General features: G+C 41.6%; 1 long non-coding RNA gene across 1 annotated transcript; it reads right to left on the bottom strand.

Annotated features, from left to right (window-relative positions):
- Positions 1-367: 367 nt before the first annotated feature.
- LOC144461809 (uncharacterized) lies at positions 368-3,633 on the bottom strand. The gene is made up of 2 exons (XR_013490445.1): positions 3,422-3,633; positions 368-1,505 (listed from the first exon to the last, which is right to left on the bottom strand). It is a non-coding gene; the product is annotated as an uncharacterized LOC144461809 (long non-coding RNA).
- Positions 3,634-11,772: the final 8,139 nt, after the last annotated feature.

The following is an 11,772-nucleotide window of genomic DNA, read 5'->3' as shown; positions in this document are numbered from 1 at the left end:
AACACATCATTCAAGGTAAGCTGCTGAGTTAATTTTATAATGGGCAATTTTCTAATCTAGCTTGAGAATGAAGTCAGACAGAGAACGACAGGGATATCATGTACTGACGTTGAGTGACAGACCTGTCATTTTCCCGCAAATTCAGATTTATTACTTCTCCACTCTCATAACTCTTCTGTTGTTATTATTTCTTATGTAATTCCAAGCATGTGCATCAGAGTAGGGTGAGCACAGAATTATGGGACAAATCACATCCTGTATTGACTCAGTAAGGAACAGGACATTTTGTTAATACAGGATGATCCCGTATTATACAAGACAGATGGCAACCTATTCGTCCATGTAGGCAGGCGATGGAAACTGTACCTTTGGTTACAAGAATAAATCTCTTTTTGTTGTGGTTGCATGTTCAACACTGTTGTAAAGGCAACAAATTTAGCTTAAGTGGGACTTATACTGTAAGGGACCTATACTATGCAGAGCCTACACCATTGTGAGCATTTATACTTGTGTGGTGGTGTGTCTGTCACTCTGCAGTTACACCTCCAAATCACTAGTCGGCGGCAGGGTTTCTGTGAAGTACTGTAAAGTTTACTTGATTCAAAACAAATATTAAACACACATTAAACACACATTAAACATGGCTTAACAGAGACAATTTCAAACACAAGTACCCAAATCAGCTTCACTATAACTCACAGCATTCACAGACAAACACTTGTCTTTATCTGGACACATTTTCCCCACAAATACAACATGCTAATGTTTTTAGCACAAGCCTATGGCATTTTACATTGTATAAATTAGCCTAGTGCCTCGCGGACTTTCCCTCTACTTGTGTGACACCAGGGACAACAGCAACATTTAACAAAGGTAACATTACGAAAGTCGACTCCGTTAAAACTCACAAGGTTCACTGACAACAACTGCCTTATACTAAACACGTTTCCAAATAAATATAACATGCTAACGTTATTAGCACAAGCCTATGGCATTTTACATTGTATAAATTAGCCTAGTGACGAGATTTCCTCTTCTCATATGAAGCCAGGATAAATCACACACAAGACTTAAAATGTTATTTTTGTGGAGGCTTTATTGTCTTTACAAATTATTGTTTCTTATCTGTGAAATTAAAGTAAATAAAAGCTTTGTTTCCACTGAGGGAAATGGTTTCAGCTTACAGAAACAGACAGGAGGTCTGCGTCACCGCAGCTGTAGTTACATTTCTGGGGAGGTGCACGTCAGGACATGGTGTTGATTCAACACAGAAGTATAAATTTGTCTGTAGTCTGGTTGTTAGTAATGTTACACACGTGGACAGTGCAACATCAGTAGTTGCTAAACTGAAGACAAATTACTTTCAAAAGAACTGCTGTTGATTAGCCATTAGGACTAACCATAAACAGTCAATGCGACTCACCAGCTTCCTGCGACTTTCGATAGCTCACTAATTACACCCATAATCAATTCCACAGTCGTGTCCTCAGGAATAACGTGGATACCTGGAACATGGAAGGAGAAACAAACGAAACAAAACGTCACGCATCGAATTACGTTAACAGCTACAAAAAATACATCTGTCGTTATGTTATATTGTGGGAAAGGTCATCCATGAAAGATTACTGTAACAGTTTCATTACACAAAATAAAATTCCATGACCTTCTCACAAATTCTATGACTTTTCCAGATTTCCAGGTTTTCCATGACCGTGGGAACTGTGGCACCGCTGTCCCATCATCACAGCACATAATATCCCTTAACATTTGAGTTACCTAGCTATGAGCGTCTGCTGATGGAGGGATTTGAGGAGGGAATAAATTAGCGGTGACACGTGCCTGACACCTTCTACTGTATGTCATTGGTAGAACAGCGAACAGTGTTCAGGGTTAAAGACTGAGCACTGTCGCTGTGGTGAAACATTTAAGAAAAAGGAAAGGAGGTTTTAGGAGCAGGTAGTTTCTTGGACTGGAAACTCCTTAACATATGAATGGCACTTGAAGTCCCACAAACCCTGTAATCCCCATTTTCTCTATGGGTTTGTAGAGGTGTTCATTTGCAGTAAAAACAAAGATTGATAGTTATACTGTCACAATAACCGTTTGCACATTTTATGAGGTTTTGCAGGTACTGTAAAGCATGAGAGATATACAGAGGAGTGAAATGTCCCACTGCTGACTGCTGTCAATTGACGCAGAAAGCTAAAATGGCATCCCACGTAGATGTTTTCAGCGCTTTAAAACACAGCGCAGCATTTGAGTGCAGAAAGTATGAAGCTACTAATGTCATTAGCTTCTACATTCATACTCTGAATCCCTCACAGCAGGGCAATTACTGCCAGGCTTGACAAAAAGCAAGAGGAGAACAGAAACACTAACTGCTGCTCATGGATTTATTTGCCGAAAAATGAGCTTTGTGCTCGATGATTTTAAAAAAAAGAGCAAAAAAAAAAAAACAACAAAAAAGCAGCACCCATCTGATCTCCTGCATGATGCGAGGCTCCGTCTGAAGCGCCAGCCTGGTGCGGGACTATCCAGTGCAGGTGATATGGAGATCAAATAGCCTGCCAGCCAGCCAAGGCGACCTGTGGCAGCCAGCGCCACCCCCAGCCGCCTGTTGAAAGGAGACACAATCCCGATAAATGTATTCCTGTCAACATTGCTGCGATGCCTTTTTAATACAGCCCCTGGAGGATTCAGGGCAAGAACAGCCTGAGTCAAACTCCATTTCACCGGGCTGAAAGAGAAATGTGACAAGAGCCCTGTGCAGGTCAGGGACAGTCTGGTAACAAGCAGCCGTGGAGGACGGATAAAGGCTGTTAAAGCTTTTTGTTTCTATTTCTTATTTTTTTTAACATGGCTGAGTAAACCCAAACCAGCCTGAGCGGAGTGGAGCGGCACCTTTCAAGCTCAAACTCCATCAGTTAAGAGAAGAATAAAGTGAGCCAGTGGTTTTTCAGGAACAAGCCAGCACAAGTGTGGAAAGAGCAATTTGGGCTGCAGTCACACTTCCAGCACAGTTGGGCAACTTCAGTGTGAGTCAGAGTGGAAAAGTTGGCTTTGTTGCATTCTGGGTCGGTTTGCAAATGTTACAGACACAGCTTGGAAGTTGTGTAACATCCTCAGTCAGAGTCCAGCCTGCGGACATTGATCACAAGCAGTGGCGGTGACTCTTCATCCTGCTGGGTAAAGATTAAAAAACAAAATTGTTGTTCTGCATGGGTCTTACAGGAGTAAATGCATTTGAATTCTCCTGTTTTATGGCCTTGTTTCCAGTGGTTGGTTGGTAATTCCCTCTTTGCAGACACTCATGGCTGAAACACTAATTACCACTCGTTTAAAAAGAATACAAACCACAGCTTTGCCTTGTGAGGCTAAGCAGCTTTAGCATGGTTTGAAATACAAGTTGGAGCCCTCTTACCTGTAACTGTAAATATTACAATATATCTCCCCAGGAAGAACCGTACCGTCCCCATTTTTGGTCCCCCCTCTGTTGGGGTACCTAGCACACAGATCTGGTACTAAAAGGTGGAGCTGTGAACACTGCAGTCTGATTGGTCAGTAGAGGACGGTCACTCTGCTCAGGGCTGAGTTGTGGCTGGTTTTGAGGCTCATGTAACCACTGTTCATACTGTGGAGAGTTGCAGAAATACAGTGAGTGCTGGACGGAGCAGTGAGTGACAACAACCCCGCCCACATTTAAGAGCATCCTAGTGGTGGAAACACAAGGGTCTAGGTACCATGTCTGAAGGGTTACTTTTGGTTCCTAAGGTACCATACCGAAAGTGTTTGGTGGAAACGGGACTTAAGTAGCTTGCTATCTAGCTACTTTAATACACTTTACATTCACCTCTCAAAAATCAAACACAGTATCTACACTCTGGAGTGTTGATTTATTCTTTTTCTATTACTGTAGATTAAGAAGGAAAACAGCTGACAGCTTTGGGCGGTCAGGCACAGGCCTAAATGTTGTATGGTAGTTATACATCTATCTCCCTCTTTGGCATGTTGATAATGTCTTTGTTTCTGTCACTGTGTGGGTCTGTGTTTGAGCAGAAATGATGTACTTCTGTAGTTTTGTGTGTGTGTGTCTGACTTGCTGCCAGTTTTGCTTCAGAATACTTTGTTGCTGACCCCTGACTGCAGAAGTTGTTATTGGTATGTGCCCCATGAGCTGCAGTGATGGATTTGGTTTATCATCTACAGACTGCAGACGTTACACTGTAAGGATTTCAAGACTTGAGGTTACTGAGGCACGTACCTGCGCTGTACTGGGTTCCCTTTATGCCCTGGAGAAAAAGTTGACCCTTCCAACTGTCGCTGTGTAATGCACACTCTGGCTTTTAGTTTTGTTGCTTGCAGCTGGGCAACTGTGTCGTTTGGCAGCGATGTGGTTAGACAATCACAGCCCCTCCTGAACAAAACATTGGGTCTGTTGGTTCAAAGACAGATTTTCATACTCAGCCCGTTTAATAAAGGTCAATATTTTGACTTATAATTTGGATTTAGTATTTTGTAATTTCGATTTACCATGAGTATTTTTATTTTGAGAATGCCACCTTGGTCATACTCCAAAGTTGTCGAATACCAGCACTTGGGCTGTGATTTCTGGCATCAGACACCAACGACAAAAAGCTGTCCATGATACGCGGCCAGTCACTGTTATTGTGCAACAGCACCTGGTGGCGTCAGGGGGGAAATGCAGCCAGACAACAACTTAAGTTAAGGGTGTGAAAGTCTGAGTAGGGCAGGTGGGAGAGGTGTTGGATGGGTCCAACACCCACCAACATTTACCCGGGAGGTGTTCGCTTCCCATGTCATTGTGAAGCCTAACCCTGTTCTTTTATCCTAAATCCAACCATGTGTGTATGTTGGCTAAACATAACCACCAACTATCAATATGTAACATGGTCGGTCAGAATGAGAATGTGTTGAACATGCATAGCTTTTACTGTATTTCTTTTTCTCTTGGGCTTCCACACTTAGTGGTATCTAGTTTAAATATTATCTGGTTTGAGATTTCTGCCAAAACCCTCATACAATACAAATGAGTTTGTTTCTGGTGCTCACAGCATTGAGAAAATACAGTGTAGTCTATAATATGAGTAATATGGAGTGCCTAAAGCAACATGAGCTTTAGCATAATCTCAGAAACAACCTGCCTTGGATGGGAAAATGATTGTTTGTTTGTCCCCTTAGAGGCCAAACCACAGAACTGTGGCAGTTTTCAACTGGACATTTTCTTCAGTCAAAGGCAAATGACAACTGTTCACAGTGATGTCTTTAAATAATCTTGAGAAACGAGGACACTCATTTTAAAAGGACACACTGGGCACAGCACAGCAAAACCTGAAATTTCTACTTTTTGGAGCATCAGTGTAGTTTTTTATTTCCACCAGAATATAAATTGTCAAGTTCTCACCTGGACAAGTAAACTGTATTTAAATTGTTGCTGCTTTTTCCCACAGAAAAGCAGGAAATTTGATCCTCTAGACCTAAAATATCAAGCTGTTTTCATTCTCTCTTCATGTTAAAATGCCCAAGTTTATAGCAGAAATGTTTATATTTATATATAATTTATATTTTTATAACTCACCTGTTTACATTGTATTAAGGCTAAAGTTCTGCATCATTAAGGGCAGGGTTAGAGAGAGAGAGAGAGAGAGAGAAGGAGAGAAGGTGCTCGTGTATTATAGGGAGGTCCCCCCGGCAGACTAGGCCTAAGTCAGCCTAACTAGGGGCTGGTACAGGGCAAGCCTGAGCCGGCCCTAACTATAAGCTTTATCAAAGAGGAAAGTCTTAAGTCTAGTCTTAAATGTGGAGATGGTGTCTGCCTCCCGGACCGTAACAGGAAGATGATTCCACAGGAGAGGAGCCTGATAGCTGAAGGCTCTGGCTCCTGATCTACTTTTGGAGACTTTAGCGACCACGAGTAACCCTGCGTTCTCTTACAGGGAGCCAGTGCTAGAGAAGCTAAAACAGGAGAAATATGATCTTGTTTCTTAGTTCCTGTTAATACACAGGCCATGGAGCCGAATTTTGTAACATTACCTTTGTTAAATGTTGCTGTTTCCCTGGCTTCATATGAGTAGAGGAAAAGTCTGCTAGCCACTAGGCTAATTTATATAATGTAAAATGCCATAGGCTTGTGCTAGTAACGTTAGCATGTTGTATCTGTGGGGAAAATGTGTCCAGATAAAGAGAAGTGTTTGTCTGTGAATGCTGCGAGTTATGGTAAAGCTGATTTGTGTACTTGTGTTTGAAATTGTTGCTATTAAGCCATGTTTAATGTGTGTTTAATGTGTGTTTTACAGCACTGCACAGAAACCCCACCGTTGACTAGTGTTTTGGAGGTGTAACTGTGGAGTGACACAGACACAAGCCACAGTAACTGTGTGCATTATTTTTATAGTCTATGAGTTCAGCATGAATCACATTGCCCCAGACGTGAACAATACATCTTTATCCAAACAATAAAACACTCTGGATTTAAATACATCTTTTTAAATACATAAAGGAGGTATGTTCAAGCTAAAATAAGACCTTCAATTAAACCTCTTAGATCATGCTGACAGTGAATGCAGCCTTACTGCATGCTCCATGTTCTGAGCTGCTTCATCATCCCTTCATGCTTTAGTTTAAAAACACCTCCATCCTTCAGGAATCCTTCGAAGGTCCTTCACCTGGTGGCCGATAATCGAGTGCTCTTGGTGTCGTGCCCCGACATTACAGTAGCCCGGCTTTCATGATGGGCCATCCATCGATTTTATGTCAGGGAGGAGACAATGAGGAATTGATTATGAAAGCCCCTTAGACTTTTTTTAAGTTCAGCTCATCGTATAAGTTGCTTCATAGGGCTTCAAGGTAGTTCATAGCGACCGCCCGGCTGTAAAATGTGAAGTTAAAGGTGCGCTAAGTTTTGTGAGGGTGCAAGCTGCTGACAGGACCTAAGGTGGCTCACAACTTTTGGGTCAAGAGCAGGTCAGCGGTTTCCTTCTCTGCTTTCTGTTGTGATCTGGCAGCCCTCAACATTTATCGACATCTAAAAGGTTACATTTGAGCGCTGAATATTGAGCCCTGCAGACACTGTAAAAAAACAGGACAACAAAGTTGAAAGAAGAAAGGAAAGAAGCCTGCCGACGGGCAAGACTTCCCTTCATGTTTACTTGTCTGGGTGAGAATATCACGCCTTTCTATTGCTCAGTAGCTCCCACAGAGAATCACAGTAAATATAATGCATGTGTGCCAAATATTGTGCACTATGACTTCAGTGATTGAGGAGACTCCTGACTGATTACAGCTAAATTAGAGCAGACTGAAAAACCTGCAGTAGTGTGTTATTGTACTGTTGAATGATAATTTAGTGTGTAAATGTATGAAAGTATGGTGACTGAATAGGTTTGGTGGGCCACTCATCATGAAAGAGATCCCAAGTTGGGGGACTGTAAAGGGTTGAGCTGAAAATGCCCCCTACACACACACATTCTCACTAACTAGCTAACTGGTGTTGCTTTCTGTGATATTACTGTAGCATATTTATTATGAATACAGTCCATCTGATGCTCATGTTATGTTTTCTGCCGTTTCATCACTACAAATGCAGCTGTAGCCAGCATCTCACTATCACTATCCTCACTCATATCAGAACAGAAGTACGGAGAGTTGTTGCATAGAGATGATACACCATCTCATCTAGGTGCATTGGTGTGAACCAGCAGACTTTAAGAACATTACAGAATCGTGCATTGCAAGTAGCTGCCTGTTTCATCTCATCTCTTTGCAAATCTTTGGTCTGAACTGGGCTTAAGTCCAAAAAATGCTACACTGGACCGAAAGCCCATTTCATGGACATCTTGTCATCACAAAAACAGACACGTATTGCTCCAAAGTCCTGAACGAAAATACACCCCATGCAATTAGACAACCTATTTGCCAGAAAATAAGGTTGCATTGTACATTTCTGTCAGCCACAGATATGTGACATTTGTCAGTGACAAGGCTGGGTTTAAGAACAAGAACCACTTGGTTATGGCTAGAAAAAGATCACTTTTGGTCTGAAACACCTATGTTTGGTGACACAGGATACACTGGAAAAGCATGGACGGTCCTATGGAGGATTTTTTGGACTTCCCAATAAAGCCCAACACAAGCTTTACAATGACTATAGTTATACGACTATGCAAATGGCAAAGAAGTCACAAGTATCACATGACCCACAAGAAGCGATCCACAAATGCAAAAAAAAACAGATCCACAAATGCGTAAATATGACTTCATGTGTACTTGCTGTGGTGAAACTCTTTACATCTGTAAAACCTGTAACATTTTCATGTGAAATTAAAGTACGTGTTTACAGAGTAAATCTGTATTTTTGTGGATATGGCTTAACACAACACAAATGTTAAAAGACATGTTTGAGGATCATAGTACACATTTGCAGGTTGTCTTGTGTGGTATACAAATAATACAGTCCAATAAAAACTTCCATATGGTTTAAAAATCACCTGTGTTTGATACTTCAAATGCAGCTACCAAACACCATCAAGGGTCTGTAAAAACAGGTAGGATCAGTGGCTCAAACGCCGCTGAGAAACTGATGGCAGGGAGTGTGTATTTTTGGAGAAATAGGACTTCTGAGCAACGGGTGTTTGTTTCTGGGATAACAGGCTGTTGGAGAAATGGGCTTTCAGTTCAGTGGGACATTTTTCAAATAACTAAGGTTTTGGAATTTTGGGCCGTCAGAACAATGGCATGACACTGTAAAAATAATAATAATTTCACTGAGTATTGATGGAGAGTTTCGGTGTACCATGATGATTTCAGTTTGATAGATTCTCTGTCTTCTGCAGAGGCTTATTATTTTAAATTTTAGGCATAAACTGGCCCAGTGTAAAGATATTGGATTTTTTATCTTACATACTTTTATTGGCCCTGATTTATTTCATTTAATGGAGCAACTTTTATCTGTTTTTAATGCTTTGTATTTTTCACATCAATTGGTTGTTTCCTCAATAGTCTTCTTGATTTGATTTCCATCTTCTATTTTATGTAATTAAAATTCCTTTAAGCCTCTGTCTGTCTGACGGTGCTGTGAGGGATTATTATGGTGACAGTCAGTTATAAAATATGAGCTGTTGTGCACAGTTTTTCTGAATATGTCTGTAAGAAAACACATTAGACGCACACACGAGATCCACAACTTTTGCATTAGGTGCTCTGCGGAGTGTTTGCTGTGTCTGAGATCAAAGAGGGCTGGAGGTGCAGCTGCAGAGTCAGTGCAGATTACAGCCGACTGCCAGGGTTGGGTCACTGCCAGTGGGCTACTTTGCAGCGGCAGTTTGCTGTTGGAGGGTTTTTCTTTATTGTAAATCACCGACAGTCCGTATCAATAATCACACCCATCAGATTTCTGGGGAAAAAAACTTCATTGTAGCCCTTCAATTATTCCATGCGTACACACTGCACTGCACATCTGCACATGCTGCCACAGCAGAGAATTCCACTGTGAATTACAAAGTGACCATTTAAAAGGGAAAAATCATCCATCACGTAGTGTTTGATTCAGAGTGTTGGGAGAGTCACTTGGCTTTGAACACTCCAAGAGCATATAGCTGTAACATTAGTTTTTAAAACTCTATTTCCATTATCCATTGTGCTCTATTATGATACATCTAAAGTTTGACTGGCCTTCTTTTAATTATGTCATCTCATTGCACCCTCTTCTTCTGCAGAGTTCTGGCAGGAGAATTAGTGCCACCAAAAGTGGCTAAAAAAAGCGCATAAATTCACATTTTCTCCTGCCAAATTTGGAAAATTTGGTAATAATTTGAGTTACATTTGTTTGGACATCTGACTCAAGTCATCAGCTTCATCAAGTGTTTTTAAACTCCAAAATCTCCACACCCACATGTTAAATAGGGAGCTGAATTTCTGCTCTTTTGGCAGAGGCTCACCTCCTGATACCTCGAGCATCATCAAATGTACATTGAAGGTGGGCCCCATTCATTCATGTGAAAGTTGCTCAGTGACGCATGAAGCCAAAAAAGCCGGCAGTTCTTATTCCCACTCAGCAAATGCGGCCACTCTGTCAGTGATTTTGGTGCCAGACACCGCCACAAAAAGGCACCTTTCGCAGCCTGAGTTCATAATGCCAGCCAGCAGTGTATCAAACCACTGTGACAGGTGTGCCATTTTATAATGCTGCTGGACTGCGTCAGTTTATAACACTGCCGGTAACAACATAATAATATAAGGAGCTGGAAAGTCCCTCTTGGGCATGCGGAAGCGAAGGTGGATGAGTCCAGTAAACCCTGGACTTTCACCCAGGAGGCCACTGATCGCTTTCTGTGTTAAAGTAGAGCCAAACCATGACTTTGTTTTCCTAATCAGATCCATCTAAGGTTGAAATCATCTATTGCATTCAGTCATGCAGCACTGGCCTGGCTCTCAACGAAAACAGGGAAGACGGGGCTTTTCCCTGGTAGTGCTATATGTCCCTTGTTGGCGGATGTATTTTCAAGATGGTGAAACATTATGGAACCCCCCTGAACGACTTATCCGCCCACTGTACAAACAAATCTGAAATTCTCCTTTTACGAGAATAAGTCCGATTATTTGTGGAGGTAATAATACACCAATGATGACATATTTATGAATACAGACATCGATTTTTTAACACTTACCCACTGGTATTTAACACTTGCCCACTGGTATTTAACACATACCCACTGGTATTTAACACTTACCCACTGGTATTTAACACTTGCCCACTGGTATTTAACACTTGCCCACTGGTGTTTAACACTTGCCCACTGGTGTTTAACACTTACCCACTGGTGTTTAACACTTGCCCACTGGTGTTTAACACTTACCCACTGGTATTTAACACTTACCCACTGGTATTTAACACATACCCACTGGTATTTAACACTTACCCACTGGTATTTAACACTTGCCCACTGGTATTTAACACTTGCCCACTGGTGTTTAACACTTACCCACTGGTATTTAACACTTGCCCACTGGTGTTTAACACTTGCCCACTGGTGTTTAACACTTACCCACTGGTATTTAACACTTGCCCACTGGTGTTTAACACTTACCCACTGGTATTTAACACTTGCCCACTGGTGTTTAACACTTGCCCACTGGTGTTTAACACTTACCCACTGGTATTTAACACTTGCCCACTGGTGTTTAACACTTGCCCACTGGTGTTTAACACTTACCCACTGGTATTTAACACTTGCCCACTGGTATTTAACACTTGCCCACTGGTGTTTAACACTTACCCACTGGTATTTAACACTTGCCCACTGGTATTTAACACTTGCCCACTGGTGTTTAACACTTACCCACTGGTGTTTAACACATACCCACTGGTATTTAACACTTACCCACTGGTGTTTAACACTTACCCACTGGTATTTAACACTTGCCCACTGATGTTTAACACTTGCCCACTGGTGTTTAACACTTACCCACTGGTATTTAACACTTGCCCACTGATGTTTAACACTTGCCCACTGGTGTTTAACACTTACCCACTGGTATTTAACACTTGCCCACTGGTATTTAACACTTGCCCACTGGTGTTTAACACTTACCCACTGGTATTTAACACTTGCCCACTGGTATTTAACACTTGCCCACTGGTGTTTAACACTTACCCACTGGTGTTTAACACGTACCCACTGGTATTTAACACGTACCCACTGGTATTTAACACTTACCCACTGGTATTTAACACTTGCCCACTGGTATTTAACACTT

The sequence above is a fragment of the Epinephelus lanceolatus genome, chromosome 23 (genome assembly GCF_041903045.1).
Source record: "Epinephelus lanceolatus isolate andai-2023 chromosome 23, ASM4190304v1, whole genome shotgun sequence".
Lineage (NCBI taxonomy): Eukaryota > Metazoa > Chordata > Actinopteri > Perciformes > Serranidae > Epinephelus > Epinephelus lanceolatus.
Note: the sequence above shows the minus strand (reverse complement) of the source record. Positions and strands in the feature narration are given on the sequence as shown.